At 39.2% G+C, this 17,232-nt stretch overlaps 1 protein-coding gene across 3 annotated transcripts in view; it reads left to right on the top strand.

Moving 5' to 3' along the window:
• The first annotated feature begins 621 nt into the window (after nucleotides 1–621).
• Nucleotides 622–17,232, top strand: part of LOC133618696 (nuclear receptor coactivator 3-like) — a 146,800-nt gene continuing 130,189 nt past the window's right edge. For 2 of the 3 annotated variants that reach the window (XM_061979308.1, XM_061979291.1), the window contains exon 1: nucleotides 622–768. The gene's annotated coding sequence lies outside the window, so the exon portion shown is untranslated. The remainder of the gene's footprint in view (nucleotides 769–17,232) is intronic. The other variant, XM_061979301.1, reaches the window with a different exon arrangement.

Below are 17,232 nucleotides of genomic sequence, written 5' to 3'. Positions count from 1 at the left end.
TTTATACTGGAACCATTAGCTGCCAGTAGGTTACTGTAATTAAATGGTGACATTTCTTACAGTGCATGCATCATTTGCATTCCTATTATGATGTTACTTTATTATTCCATTAAACCTTTTAACTATTTTTTAAAAACTTTGTATCCTAATTAAAAATGTATCCTCCAGTTGATGGCTATTATAAGGCTTGTTGTCAGAGGATATTTATTTTTACAGCGTGTTTCCAATATATTTATTAACTGTTAGTAAATTCAACAAAAACTACAGGCAACAATAGTGACCATTTTCAGGTGGTGTACTAACAAAGAAAAAGAGGCATTATTAATAATGATCACTATGGCATGTGTCGTAATGGTTACTTTTGTTTAAATATTTTTCACAACTGTTCTGTTACATATACGAGGGTAATGTATGTTGTCAGTAAATAAAGTGTCTGTAGATCAAGTGAAGGTTCACACCTTGTCACCCCTGGCCGACCTGGTATCGTCGCTGACACCAGTCTGCAGACGGCGAGACAGACAGCGAACGCCTCCCCTGCTTCCCCCGGCACAGTGGTGTCGTCTGCTTGTAGTCCAAAGCCGGGTTGGCAGGCGAAGCCGGAAGCGTGGCGCCTTCCGAGTTGAACTTCATTACCCACAACCCCCCGCTACACATCAACTTACAGAACTGGCTCCTTTCGGCTCCGGGAGTGTTTCTCATTTAAACAAACAGTACCGAAGATGGCGGAGAGTTAATGGTGGAGAAATATTGATCCGATACGTCTACGAGGTAAGTCCTCTTCGGGTGTTTATTAACGTTCAGACACGAATTTACCTTGTACTTTGCGTTTGCTTTGCGATGCGATAGAGGGCAGAAATGTAGTCCTCTGACTTGGTTTCCCTGCGGCAGTGCACACAAATTGGTGTCGTTGCGGCGCGGAGGGCATAGTGCACGCTCTTGTAAATGACACTAAACATGTGTGCTTGGGAGATATGTTGTTCGTCCGCCGGCCTCGGGGATGAATTATTTCAGTTTTTGTGTCTTTATTTAACCGAGCGAACTTCACGCAAGCGGTGTAGTTCACACAGGCGGTGAGTGCTTCCGCTTAATGTGTGGCGAAGTTGAGCAGGAGTACGTTTTATTTCCGTTTGAAGACCCACGCGCACGGACGCATGTTCACGTGACACCACCGTGACAGGTGAACATTTCCGCCCGCCCCCGGGGCTGGACCGTGATGGTCTGCTGGCAGCTTGCAGGCAGGCTGTGCGCGACGTGATGGAGCCAAAAGGGTTTATCGACACGATCCGTGCACACATGCCCGCGCATATGATGCATGGTGTGCATTAGGAAATAATATCAGTGCTGTCTTTCACTGGTTCAAGCATGCAATGGATGGCGATGCTGTGCTGTCTGGAGCGAGTTGGTAGTGCCGCACGGTGCAATAATACAAAAAAAAAGAAAAAAAAAGTGCCTCTGCTCCAAAGTGCATGTTTGTACATTTACCCGCGGGGGGTTTAAGTGCAAATATAGAAGGTGAAAGAGCGAATGTGCTTGTTTTTGGTCCTGCTTGTGTTTGCCATCGTATCCTCCGTAACGCGTCTCGCTTTGCATATCTGCAGGGGGCAGCACTGTAGCCGTGCACGCACACTGCACTGGAAGAGGAGAGCTCGCTGCTGTCTGTGTGCGTGTTTACGCGTGTAACCCTGTGGTGGAGCCCATGAGCCCACTTTACATAGTAGAAGTGAAATGCATGCAGTATGCCTTTACGTGCGTGCCATTGTGATCAGGTGGAGCAGACAGTTTAGCTTCATTGCATTAATTTTTCCTTTTCATGCCGAATGCTTATGAAGGTTCTCAGTAAAGCACTGGCATGTTTTCCCACAAGAAGGATAGAACGTAACTTTAATGTCGATGTTATGAAATGCAACAATGAAATGCAGTTTTCAGAGCTCATCTGTGGTTTAGCAGCAGGTTCATAAAGTGCAACTTGCCTAAATGTGTTGTATGATTAGGGATGTGCAATGATCAGGGTATCGGCTGGTTTTCTTGAAAAAGTATGAGATGCCATTGCCGATAATCGGTGGCCTAGTGGTTAGAGTGTCCGCCCTGAGATCGGTAGGTTGGGAGTTCAAACCCCGGCCGAGTCATACCAAAGACTATAAAAAATGGGACCCATTACCTCCCTGCTTGGCATTCAGCATCAAGGGTTGGATTTGGGGGTTAAATCACCAAAAATTATTCCCGGGCACGGCACCGCTGCTGCCCACTGCTCCCCTCACCTCCCAGGGGGTGAACAAGGGGATGGGTCAAATGCAGACACATTTCACCACACCAAGTGTGTGTGTGACAATCATTGGTACTTTAACTTTAATTGTCTTTAAATGCCGATCTCAAACACCGATCCCCTCCGGCTGGCAACAATTATTTTTAGTCCCCTGGCTGAGGAGCTCTTAGCTAATTGTATAGTGTGGAGCCGCTCCCCTAAGATAATAATTGTGTCCATTACGCAAATGAACTGCATTTCTTAATATCTTAAAGTTAAAGTACCAATGATTGTCACACACGCACTAGGTGTGGTGAAATTAGCCTCTGCATTTGACCCATCCCCTTGTTCACCCCCTGGGAGGTGAGGGGAGCACTCAGCAACAGCGGTGGCCACGCCCGGGAATCATTTTGGTGATTTAACCCCCAATTCCAACTCTTGATCCTGAGTGCCAAGCAGGGAGATAATGGGTCCCATTTTTATAGTCTTAAAGGAGAACTGCACTTTTTTATTTGTATTTTACCAATCATTCACACTCCTTATGTAGTACAAGCATACATGTTTTTCTTTTGTTAATGCATTCTAACTTGTAAATAAATGCGAGCAAAAGTCAGCTTAGAATGGAGTTAAAGGGAGTCGCTCTATTTGACCTATAAAGTGCTTTAAAAACATCCAAACACTTCCTTTAACATTTTATTTACATGCTGTAGGTATATATGTAATGTAGTAACAGGCGCATTCATAATAACATGTACTTTTTACGTATTTTGCTCATTTTAAGCATACAGCAGCACATTAATTTTACAGATGCATCGCAACGGTCACATTTTCCTTCAACAACTACGATACTGACTACAACTCACTGCAGACTTAAAAGAGCCAACAAACATAATAAAACATCACTTACTGTAAAAGGTCTGATGTGATGCCGACTGTTGATATATTCCTGTTTAGATGAAGAATGACTCATGAAGGGTTAAAAAGGGTGGGTGCAAACCAGCATCTTTTGTGTGTCTTTCTCACCATCTCTGGGTCTAAATTGGTGAGGTGAGAAAGCAGCTCACCAGCTGATGATATCAATACAGCAGCATAAGGAAGATACATCTCTTGGATAAATTCCCCCCTAAATGTAGCTCCTTAACATTGCTAATACAGTGGTTCTCAACCTTGTTGGAGGTACCGAACCCCACCAGTTTCATATGCACATTCACTGAACCCTTCTTTATTGAAAAATAAAATGTTTTTTTTTTTTAATTCAAGACAAAGTTATGTTTTTTTTACTGGTGCACAAAATGAACCGTGCATGAACATCACCTTGTTCAAAGAACAAAACCAACACAGTGCATGAACTCGCAACAAATTACACACCTGCAAATCAGATGGAAAATTAGAGGGAACATTGTTTGGGGGTATCCATAATACGGCGATAGGTGGAAGTTTTTATTTACAAGATGAGTCGGGTGTGTCGGAGGCTCCGCCAAACCCCTGAGGCCGACTTGCCGAACCCCTAGGATTCGATCGAACCCAGGTTAAGAACCACTGTGCTAATACTTGGTTAATATTCAGGTCATGAAATGTAAATGGAGTATTGTTGGCGCTTTTTAGATGGTTATTTATTGGGTTTTATGGTCGGAATAGATGCAATGATGTCATGGATGATGGACTTTTATTTATGTCTATCTACGAGTTCGAATGCATAAAAAAACCCACATGTTCTTGTTTCTCATTAGGTTTGTGATATATAGGCTGCATTCCAAAAATAGTTCAGTTTAGAGCTGCAGCTATGGAATATTTTAGTAATCGAGTATTCTATCGAATATCCTGATTGATTAATCGAGTAATCGAATAAATACTTTTTTGTAATTTAAATTTTTTTTTCCTGTCCAGCTTCTCAGGCAAATCATATTGTTGACCGAGATGCCCATATCGGCTGTACAAATTTACTTTACAAAAGAGAAGTGTGGGATACTTCTCTTGTTGCCTTATTTGTATTTTTACTTTATTAAATAGATTTATATTATTATTTGGTGCAGCCGGGCAGGAGCAATATTTTTTCTTAATTAAGGTTTAATTATACATGTTAAGATGTGCCCTACACAATATTTCCTACACGCCTGTTTTCATTATTGAAGGCTGACACGCACAGCTGAAATGCGTCCGTGATTGATTGTGCCAATTTGTGTGTGCTAATAAAAACAGGTGCGCTCACAGCCCTAAGTGCGGTGTGGTGTGACCGCATAACTTCTTGTCTCTCGTGCGTTTTTGATAATTATACGGTGCCATTTAAATGGTGGTTTCTCCACGCAAATCCACTGAGCTGTTTTCAACCTGCCAACAGTACGTAAACAATATGAAAAGACAAACCACTTAATAATGAAGACAACAGTTTTGCATTTTAAGAATGCAATACAGTTCATTGCATTCTTTGCATGCAAAATAGTAATCAATGTTCATTTTGCCATCATAACATGTTTAAGATGAAAACAAAAAAAACAAAATTAATATTCCCTTAAACTTAGCAATGTTTGCATACGACTGCGTTTTCCTTCGATTTTAGTGTGAAATGTTCCCGCTCCTCAGACAACTTTTGTCGCTTCTTAATTCCCTTTTTTTGCTATGACTCTTGTCCACTGCTTTCTGCCATTGCAAGTTATGTCGGCGAAAAAGTTGACTAAACTCAAGCGTATTTAAAGGAGTGGTGTTGTGCAGTGCAGGAGGCGTATTATCTGACGTAAACACGCTGTGCAATACCTAAACAGTCCGTGCGAAACTTGAGCTTTGACTACTAAACGAGGCAAAATGCCGTAAAAACTCCCGCCCCAAAAAAAACAAAAAACAAACAAACCGGCAAACATTCCTCGAATATATTTTGTAATCAAATCACTCGACTTACCCGAGTAATCGTTTCAGATCTAGTTCAGTTCCCCTTTAAGTTTCATTATTAAGTAACATTATCAAGTATTAGGGTGAGGCTAAACATGTTACACACCGAGTGCGAGCAGGAGCAGGCTTGCTAATAGCTAAGATAGCCGATAAGATAACTTGATACACCACCAAGAAATAAATGCTTAGCTGAATTTAAAAGTGTAGATGAAAGCACATTAAGCAGAATTTAAACAGCTTTTAACATGTAATTAACAAGTAGATTGATAAGAGTTAAGAGCAGAGGTCTTCAACTTTTTCCAAGACAAGGTCCCACAAACTGATGGGGATCTTGGGAATCTTTTGTAAGATTGAAATTTTAATTTCAGTCTTATAAAACTGTTCTTTGAGTGCAATAAGAAACGTATATTTAATGTATCGTAAGATACATTAAACATCATTAAATAAACGTAAATAAAAGTCCACTTACAGCGGTGCCAATAGGAGCGCCACTATTCCGCCCATAAAACCCAATAAATAACCATTCAAAAAGAACCAAGAATGCTCCATTTACATTTCGTGACCTGAATATTAACCATGTATTAGTAGGGGTGTAACGGTACACAAAAATTTTGGTTCGGTACGTACCTCGGTTTAGAGGTCACGGTTCGGTTCATTTTCAGTACAGTAAGAAAACAACAAAATATAAATGTTTTGGTTATTTATTTACCAAATTTGTAAACAATGACATAACATACATATACACACAGCGTCCATTGCCAGGGTTAATGTGGTTAACATATGTAAAATAAAAACTAAATAAGATAAGGCTCAGAATGGTTTCTTAACAAAACCTTTCTACATATAAAGTGCTTTTTTTGATAGATTGATTGAGACTTTTATTAGTAGATTGCACAGTACAGTACATATTCCGTACAATTGACCACTAAATGGTAACATCTCAATAAGTTTTTAACTTGTTTAAGTCGGGGTCCACGTTAATCAACATTAAACTGCCTCAAGTTGTTGCTCAGATTAAATATAATGACAAAACTTTTCTTCTACGTATAAAAAGTGCAACATTAAACAGTTTCAAATCAACTCAGCCTCAGATTAACTGGCTAACTTGGCAGTAAGAGGATATATGGGCTTATTGTTCTTCCACCATAGAAGTGGGTCAAAATCTAGTTTCTAATGCAATATGGTCTTAAATCTGCTGCTATAAAAACATTTGTTATTGCTTTAGCCCTGCCTGACTCGCCGAGGAGAGGCTGCTTGAATGCGGTGGTGACGCTTCAAATGGGTTAGCATGTTTGACGTGTTGTCAGAAGCAGCTGCTGAACAATGTCGGCAAACCTTTCGTCCTCCATTGTTGTATCGCGCAGCCAAAGTGTTCCCAAACGGGAGATCTTAACGAGGCAGGAGGGTCTTCCAGCTCTGGCTTTTATATGTTGTCTTAGCCCGGTCGCTGCTAGCATGCCATGTGTTGTGCCTCGGTGTGCATTGTTTACACAACGTGCGGTACGCTAGTTAATATGTCCGTGTGGAAACTCGTTCGGTACACCTCCGAACCGAAACCGCCGTACCGAAACGGTTCAATACAAATACACGTACCGTTACACGCCTAAGTATTAGTGATACTGTTGTTTTAAGTGCTAACGCAGACAACCTATTTATAGCGGCGCTGTGATCACTTCCTGCGTCTTTATGTTTACATCGAGTGGTCTGCTGCTTCCTCATTTCCTTGTTCCCTGTAAATTTATTGTAGATCATAAATCATACCTGGACAGAAGGTGGCTGAGGATATAATCCGACAAGTTGGTACATTTTGACAGCCATTTAGGACCTGGAAATGGCGAGGACGATACAAAAAGCGCTTGTTCCCCCCGCAAATTTATGTGAAATAGTGGAGGCATTAAACGAGTAGAATGAAAGTAAACCACATCAAATATACTGTACAACAATATAGACGCAACACTTCCCCTGCACTTCCCCTTGAACAGGAATGCAAATCAATAAAACTGAACATATTTAAAGTAAACATATTCCTGGCTGTGGAACAGAGTTAAACAAAATAAAATTCCTCACCAACTTCCACATTTTAAGTTCTTAATTAACAGTTTTTTTGTTACATGCTGTAAAAGCAGTCAGTGGCACGCCATTTGTGTAGTTATTAGCTGAGTGAGCGTATGCTAATAATGATAACAGGGTAACGCTAAATCTGATGTGTTTGTGTCATCGACGTGAGATAAAAACAGACATTAATGAATTCATAGTTTAGCCCTACTGAGGTGAATACGTTTTAGACTGCTGGACACTGGACAAAAGGCTGACATTTATGTAATTTTTTTCATGTTAAAAAAAAATACACTTTGTTTTTAAATCATATTCTTTTGTTTATCATTTCTTAAAAAATGTATTTACACATTAGTTAAAGAAATACGAGCTAATATTGTCTGTTTATTTACATGGTATCAATGTAGAAATATACTGTAACACTTCTCAATCATCAGCATTGAAGAGGTGGGAATGTTTGGGCACCTCACAATTCAATTACGATTACGATTCAAGAGCTACGATTCGATTAAAAATCGATTGTTGATACATCTTTAATTTATGTATATTGATGCAGTTTGACATTTCTTTTCATTTCACTAAATAAGCGTTTATCACTTGCAACTTAAAAAAAATCATTTGGAATAAGAAACTATTAAATAATTCCTATATTTATTAAATTAATGAAATCGTGTGCAAAACTGGAACATAATAGGCTTCTAATAAAGGAGCTGGTCGGATCTCTCTGTGAGGTGGCTCGCTGCAGTCAGCCAAACTGTAGAACTGTCTGCATTACTTTATTTACAATAAACAAATCGATTATCGTTTTTTGACGTTTACTAACAGATTCTATAATTGTCCATGTCCGACTTGCGATGCATCTAAAAATCCATTATTTGCTCCACCTCAACTAATTTGTATAAACTACCTTGAACTGTGAAATGCGGTGGAAACACAAATCACACAAGTCTACAGGAACTTAAGTGGAGGGTAGTTGAGGTAGTTTTTTTGTCATAATACAAAACAATCCATTTTTACGATGCAAACATTTACACATAAACTAGCTTGTAGCTGAGAACAGCGGAATTTGACAGAGCCTTGTGATTGGTACATCAGCGATACGGGCCGGTCCTCTTTGTTGGAGGGATAGGTGAATAAACCGGTGCTCTGCTTGAAAGAGCTCCTGTGTGCCACTAAATGTGTGCATTTCTGACTGAAGGAACTCTTCTGCCTCTATTTATCTGTCCACTACTAGGTGTCAGATCGAGTTTGTGTATTTACATCTCTGTAAAATTTTCGTGAGGAATAGTTTTCACTGCACAAACTTTCACAGGAACTTTCCTATTTACCCTGGTAAATGAAATTCTACCCCGCATTGCCACCAAAAACTAAAGTTACAAAGAAACTTTTTTTTTTTAAGTCCTAGTATCTAAGTTGCACTTTAGAAGTTTCCTGCAGGAACTTTTGAGAGGCGGGCTGTGCTGTCTCAAGCCTGGTGTATTCTCTCGCGTCACTAAACTTGCGTAAGCAACGCAGTCTTCTCCCCTACCACTGCATAGCTTCCCACAAACCTTGCGTGCACCACCCAAATACCAGAGCTTCACGTCGGTGGCGACGCAGACCCCAGAGCTGTGATTGGTCAGCTTTTGAAGAATGTCCCCGAGCACAGAAGAGCAGACTTTGTGCTTGAAATGCACGCATTATTGTATGAAGTAAAGCAACAGAGATTAAACATTTGCATGAAAAGTGATAGTGTACTTAATATCTTAGTGCGCTTTAAAAATAATGACTTAATGTTTATTTTTCAGCTTATTGTGCTGTTTCGTCCAAAAAAAGTCACACAAACGACACTCTTGAACTTTTATTGTCAATTTGTGCTAACCGGTTTAATTTTGACACATATTCTTTCTCGTGCACAGACGTCTTTTTCTGTCTTACACACAACACTTGCTCTTTCTCCGTCAATCATATTTCAAGCACATACGTTCGAAGGAACTCTGAACATCAGTAACACATGACCATAAAGATTAAAGCCAGCATGTCGTTAACTTATAATAGTTATTTAACAGTTTTGTTTGTTTTCAATTACATGATAGCTCTCTCTTGTCCTATGTCCCAAACGCCTGAATTGCAAATAGAGTTGCAAATAATAAGAGCGTCCTTTGCTGCGACTCGTTCAGAAGTTGCACAGTCCATCTTAACCAAGGTATTTTTCTCTAGTTTATAAGTAAAACACCCATTGAAAGTAAACTGATGATTCTGAACAGGCGCCACCACCCGCAGAAGAACTATAAATCAAACAAGATGCCGTCAGAGGGAATGCAAGCCACGTGACGCAAAAGTATATTCCACGCTTAACGCTGATTGGTTGAACACAGCTGGGGCGTTCCTAAAACATTGTATTCAAATTTTAGCCATCATCAGAGTATGCAAGGACAGATGATTTATTTCTTATTTCTTGTGCACTTTTATTACAATATATTTGACAATGGAGAGAAAGAAGAACGAAAGGAACTTTCAACTTGAAGGAACTTTAGTGGGGCATCTGTGTGCAGAAGAACGCATATTAGTGGAACTATCTTTCAGTTTTTTAATTCGGCTGTAGTCTTTTAAAGCTGAGGTACTTGAATCTTGTGTCACCAGGCAAAACTCAAACTGTATGTGTGTGTGTGTGTGTGTGTGTGTGTGTGAGTATATATATATATATATGTATGTATGTATGTGTGTGTGTATATATATATATATATATTAGGGCTGCAGCTAACGATTATTTTTCTATCGATTAATCTATAGATTATTTTTTAGATTAATCGGTTAATCTATAGATTATTTTTTTCGATTAATCTATAGATTATTTTTCCTTTTACCGATTATTTTTTTTATTTAAATGAAGAGGAAAAAATAAATGTAGGCCAGTTTTTTCAAAAGGCATGCCTTTTATTTACAAAAAAAAAAGGTATGGCCACTCAGTCAACATTGACAACAACATGACAAAATATTCTGTAACAATGTAAACATTTAAAACTTTTAACATTTAACAAAATTAAAAGTAGCTTATTTGCTTTTTAATGTGCAAATATAAAAGTAAACATCCAGTGCCAATCTTAATATTCTGCAATAGTATAAGCATTTCAAAAGTAAAAGTATTGCTTATTTTGCTTTAAAATGTGCAAAAATAAAGATAAACATCCAATACAAAAAAGTGCAAACGGAAATATTCTGTAACAGTGTAAACATTTCAACAAAAGTAGAAGTATTGCTTATTTGCTAAAATGTGCAAAAATAAAGATAAACATCCAATACAAAAAAGTGTACAGTGTAAACATTTCAACAAAAGTAAAAGTATTGCTTATTTTACTTAATAACACAACAATGATAGTATGATTAAAGTGAAAGTTAATTGTTCGTTTGTACATAGTATATGTAACTGTTAATGTTGTAAAAGGTATTTGCACAACTAATTAACGTTAGCGTTTGTGACACGTCTTGTGCCGTGGGGTTCTTTCAGGACCGACAGACTGAACGCCAGACGGCTTTGCCAAGTTTACAATCTTTTAATTTTACAAGAAGTATTTTCTCTTCCAACTCTTTTCTCTTTCTTTCCTCGCTTTTCAGCTCCTCTTCCTCGCTCGCTCGTCGTCCTCTGTCTCTGGCTCTCCTCTATGGCGTCACATTAGTGCCAAAAATCCGAGCGCATAAAAACTGTTATCGCGCGCTAATTCTCCACTTCGTGCGCACGCGTGACACCATTTTGCGCGCGCGTGGTGCCTTTTTGCGCGCGCGTGGTGCCTATTTGCGCGCGCGTGGTGCCTTTTTGCGCGCACGCGATGCCTTTCTGCGCGCTCTCTGTGTACTCCTGACATCTCTCCTCGCACTGTCATGTTTCTTTTTGGCACTTTGGGGGCGGATATGCTTAGATGGCCCCTCCTTTCTGATTGGCTGTGAGCATTTTTCATATGACCAATCATTCTCCAGCGTAGCAACGTTGTAGCCATCTTACCTCGGACATCTAGCCTCAATCATTACATTGATGTCAATGGTACATGTACTAATTAAATTACCATAACTTGCTCGACTTTCGACCAATTTACAAACGGTTTGCCTTGTTACAAATCTTATTACATGTAGATATGACATAGGATGCTGTACCTGTTGAAATTACCTCTTTCGCTTTAAAAAAAAAAGACTTAATTGTGCAACATAGTTGTGTAGGGTCCATGTTAGTCAGTTCTCTGATTATTTTAAACTGTTTCAGAATACATTATTAAAAGCTATTTTTAACATTTTAAAAACAAAATTCAAAGATGATTTCATTAATTTTATGGCTGAATCAAAATAAATTCCATAAATTAGAAAACAAATGTTCAAGAAGAAGTGAAAATATAAAATAATGTTATGGTTGGATGTTATTGCTGGTGGACCAGTTCTGGCTGAAAGATGTGATTATGGTGTTTGTTGTCTTATTATTTATTTGGGTCACATTTTGTATTACCCTGTATTGTGTTTATGTGGTATGAAATAACCTTCATCAGCGTGCAACATTTTTTTATTCACTTCTTCCTCCGTAAATCTTGATACATATTGACGATGACACGCCCTGCTATACTTCTGATTGGCTCTGAGCATTTTTCAGCATTTTTCGCCTGACCAATCAGAAAGAAGGAGCCGTCTAAGCATATCCGCCCCCAAAGTGCCAAGAAGAAACATGACAGCGCGAGGAGCGATGCCAGGAGTACACAGAGAGCGCTGAAATTAAAGGCACCACGCGCGCGCAAAAGGGTGTCGCGCGCGCACGCACGAAGTGGAGAATCAGCGCGCGATAACAGTTTTTATGCGCTCGGATTTTTGCCACTAATGTGACGCCATAGCACGATTGCGGCGTCGCTCCCGGCGCGCCCCGCCTCGCCACTCGCTCGCCGGCCCCGCCTCTCCACAGCGTTAAAGAGGAGCGCGTCTTTGTAAACACTGAACAGGCACGCCAAATGCGCCTCTCAGGGCGAAACGGTGCTTTAGTTTATGAATTTACAACGCAGATACAAATGACACATTCATGTTTTTGTGTAATGATGACAACGTATACTCAAGCGGACGATTGACTAGTTGATGGTGATGGCAAGAACGCTGTCGGTTTTCTTTTCAAATGTTCGTTCATAGCCGTTGTGCTGCTATGATAGGCCATTTCCGCTCGACACAGTGTGCATACAACAACATTATTAGGCCGTTTATTGAAATACTCCCACTCTTTTGACGACTTTTGGCGTGCTTTTTTCCCCCTCGCTCGCACCGCTTGCATCGTCTGCTTTGCGCTCCGCCATGACAGTAGTGTGACGTAAATATGCGACGCATCGACGCACAAAAACCGCGTCGATGTATTTACGTAACCGATGACGTCGACTACGTCGACGCGTCGTTTCAGCCTTAATATATATATATATATATATATATATATATATATATAAAATGTGTATATACTTTTGACCACAACTGTGTGTGTGTGTATATATATATATATATATATATGTGTATGTATGTGTGTATATACTTTTGACCACAACTATATATATATATATATATATATATATATATATATTATATGTGTGTGTGTATATATATATATATATATATATATATATATATATATATATATATATATATATATATATATATATATATATATATATATACACACACACATATAATATATATATATATATATATATATATATATATATATATATATATATATATGTATATGTATATATATATATATATATATATATATATATATTTATATATATATATATATATGTATATATACATACATATGTATATATATATATATGTATACAGTTGTGGTCAAAAGTTTACATACACTTGTAAAGAACATAATGTCATGGAGTTTCCAATAATTTCTACAACTCTTATTTTTTTGTGATAGAGTGATTGGAGCACATACTTGTTTGTCACAAAAAACATTCATGAAGTTTGGCTCTTTTATGAATTTATTATGGGTCTACTGAAAATGTGAGCAAATCTGCTGGGTCAAAAGTATACATACAGCAATGTTAATATTTGATTGCATGTCCCTTGGCAAGATTCACTGCAATAAGGCGCTTTTGGTAGCCATCCACAAGCTTCTGGTTGAATTTTTGACCACTCCTCTTGACAAAATTGGTGCAGTTCAGCTAAATTTGTTGGTTTTCTTGTTTCTTCAGCATTGTCCACATGTTCTCAATGGTGTTTAAGTCAGGACTTTGGGAAGGCCATTCTAAAACCTTATTTCTAGCCTGATTTAGCCATTCCTTTACCAGTTTTGACGTGTGTTTGGAGTCATTGTCCTGTTGGAACACCCAGCTGCACCCAAGACCCAACCTCCGGGCTGATGATTTTAGGTTGTCCTGAAGAATTTGGAGGTAATCCTCCTTTTTCATTGTCCCATTTACTCTCTGTAAAGCACCAGTTCCATTGGCAGCAAAACAGGCCCAGAGCGTAATAATACCACCACCATGCTTGACAGTAGGCTTGGTGTTCCTGGGATTAAAGGCCTCACCTTTTTTCCTCCAAACATATTGATGGGTATTGTGGCCAAACAGATACATTTTTGTTTTATCTGACCACAGAACTTTCCTCCAGAAGGTCTAATCTTTGTCCATGTGATCAGCAGCAAACTTTAGACGAGTCTTAAAGTGTCGCTTCTGGAGCAAGGGCTTCCTTCTTGCATGGTAGCCTCTCAGTCCATGGCGATGCAAAACACGCTTGACTGTGGACACTGACACCTGTGTTCCAGCAGTTTCCAATTCATTGCAGAACTGCTTTTTGGTGGTTCTCGTTTGACTCTTGATCATCCTGACCAATTTTCTCTCAGCAGCAGGTGATAGCTTGCATTTTCTCTCTCTCTCTCTCTCTCTCTCTCTCTCTCTCTCTCTCTCTCTCTCTCTCTCTCTCTCTCTCTCTCTCATTCATATATATATATATATATATATATATATATATATATATATATATATACTGTATATCCATCCATTTTCTACCGCGTGTCCCGTTCGATAGATGTGTGTGTATGTATGTATATATATTGATGTTTTAGTTGTTTTGTACCACACAAACTTAAAAGTAGACAATACATACAATAAAAGTACATACGCCACCAAAGGCTTCCCTATTGTCCACTAAATGTCTGCTCTGTTGTCCACAAGTTCTCAGTGTATGTTTTATGCTTGAATAGTGTTTGTCCATCGTAAACATTTATTTAAACATTTTCCCCCGCACATTAAGAGCATTTGTGAAGTGTTGAAAGCAATTTATAGCTGCAATTTTTGTTGGTAAATATAAAACGATAAGAGATTAACATCGTACTTACTGCTTATTCATCTGTGTTGGCCCTGCGATGAGGTGGCGACTTGTCCAGGGTGTACCCCGCCTTCCGCCCGATTGTAGCTGAGATAGGCTCCAGCGCCCCCCGCGACCCCAAAGGGAATAAGCGGTAGAAAATGGATGGATGGATGCATGGAATATAAAACGATAAGAGATTAACATCGTACTTACTGCTTATTCACTTTAATTGTAGCTATATTTCTTGTTGTTTGTTATCTAATGATTTTTTTGGTTCTTGTTTTTTTGTATGGTGCCCTTGAGTACCTAGAAACTTACTATTTATTATTATTATTTCCTCTGTTATGCAAATGCTGCCTCTTTGCTGTAGGTCAGCATTTTAAATTAAAATATGTTGTTAATTGTCTTACTTGCATACTTGTTAACCTTGAGACCTCCGAATTCGGGAGATGGGTGGGGGCGGGGTTGGGGGGCCGGGGGTACGGGGGTGTATATTGTAGCGTCCCGGAAGAGTTAGTGCTGCAAGGTGTTCTGGGTATTTGTTCTGTTGTGTTTATGTTGTGTTACGGTGCGGATGTTCTCCCGAAATGTGTTTGTCATTCTTGTTTGGTGTGGGTTCACAGTGTGGCGCATATTTGTAACAGTGTTTAAGTTGTTTATATGGCCACCCTCAGTGTGATCTGTATGGCTGTTGATCACATTATGCCTTGCATTCACTTGTGTGTGTGTGTGAAAGCCGCATATATTATGTGACCGGGCCGGCACGCTGTTTGTATGGAAGAAAAGCAGACGTGACGACAGGTTGTAGAGGACGCTAAAGGCAGTGCCTTAACGCCCCCAATATTGTTGTCCGGGTGGAAAACGGGAGAAATTTGGGAGAATGGTTGCCCCAGGAGATTTCCGGGAGGGGCACTGAAATTCGGGGGTCTCCCGGGAAAATCGGGAGTGTTAGCAAGTATGCCCTGGATACATGCATGTTAAATAAATATATAAAAACATGTCAACTGTGAATGTTGTCTGTCTATCTGTTGGCCCTGCGATGAGGTGGCGACTTGTCCATGGTGTACTCCGCCTACCGCCCGAATGCAGCAGAGATAGGCTCCAGCACCCCCCGTGACCCCGAAAAGGATAAGCGGTAGAAAATGGATGGATGTCAACTAAGAAGTAAATGTTTATTTACTACATTAACCAAAAGGCTTTGCGCTGTATGAAGGCACAGGATGGTCAGGAGGTTTAAAGTACATGGGAAGAAGAATATTGTGCTGTTTTTAAACAATAGGGAATTCATATATATATTGTTGTTTCTGCTTTGTCTAAACAAGAAAAAATAAAATAATAGTATTTGATTCGACATTTAACATTCGCTCAGACAAATTTGATTGGCGAAAATGAGGCAATTTGGCTAAAATATGCAGAGAAATTGCAGGCATTTGACAAAGTTGCGAGGTATACCCACATAATTTGTGGGTATTGGTTGAATTTGCGTGAATTGGCATGATTGTGACGTCGCAAATCCCAATAGGGACTTATTCATTGTTTACATTTGTTTGTACACATCAGGAATAATGGAACACAAAACAATGACAAATGTAGTGTCATACAGCAGACGGCCATGTGATTTATTCCTCTTACAAAAAACATACAATTGTACTAGGCCTTGGCTTTATATCGATGTAATCAATAAATTCAAGTGTTTTGTTGCAGACAATTCCTTTTTTTTTTTTTTTAAATCAATGTTTTTCTCCTCCTTTTCCGGCATATTTTATTTTGCTCCCATGAGCTTCTGTAGCGCACGTCTGCCCCCTCAGCCCATGCCTGCCCCCTCAGCCCACGCCTGCCCCCTTACCTCCTTAGCGGAGATCCACAAGCCTAGCGAAACAAGGTTAATGCTATTGCTAATAAAAATGAGACGTTTGTTCCAAAGAAAAGAAAAATGTTGCCAGTGCTTTAGATTTGCAGCAACAGGTGTGGAACAACTGACTGCACGCTGCAAAGTTTCCTTAGAAAAAGCAGCAGCCCAATGAACTTATTCCAGCATGTGAAACATCCTCGAGCCCATCCATCCATCCATTTTCTACCGCTTTTCCCTTTTGGGGTCACGGGGGTTCGCTGGAGCCTATCTCAGCTGCATTCTGGCGGTAGGCGGGGTACACCCTGGACAAGACGCCACCTAATCGCAGGGCACACATCATCGAGCCGAGTGGGAGAAATGCAACTTTTTACAAGACTGCAACAGCAACTCAACCTAAGAAGCAGCGTCATCCAAACCGGATAGCTCGTACGCGAGTGTGCAGCTGCAAAACTCTTGTGGAATTAGCACATTTAATCATCAATATGGTATATATTACTTATGCAATGAAGTGTACATTGTCTTTAACATAAGTACACACTAACAAAGAGCCCAGGATACTTTAGGGAAAAGCCTGCAATTATCCACTTCATAAAACTATAGAGCCATCTCAATGTTTTACTTGATTATTTATTTGCATACTACATTTTTATTTACAGTTGTATTTTATCCAAAACAGAATTTTAAAGTTGGCACTTTATTGATCTGATTGATTTGTATTACTATTTAATGATTATTGGTGTCTGTATTGATTTATTGGAAATTATTTATTTGCATGCAATGTGCAATGCTACATTTTTATTTACAGAAGTATTTTTTTCAAGACAGAAGTTTTAAATTTGCACTTTGTTAATCTCAATGTTGGAGATTATTTATTTGCATGCAATGTACA

This window comes from Nerophis lumbriciformis, linkage group LG01 (assembly GCF_033978685.3).
Source record: "Nerophis lumbriciformis linkage group LG01, RoL_Nlum_v2.1, whole genome shotgun sequence".
Lineage (NCBI taxonomy): Eukaryota > Metazoa > Chordata > Actinopteri > Syngnathiformes > Syngnathidae > Nerophis > Nerophis lumbriciformis.
Note: the sequence above shows the minus strand (reverse complement) of the source record. Positions and strands in the feature narration are given on the sequence as shown.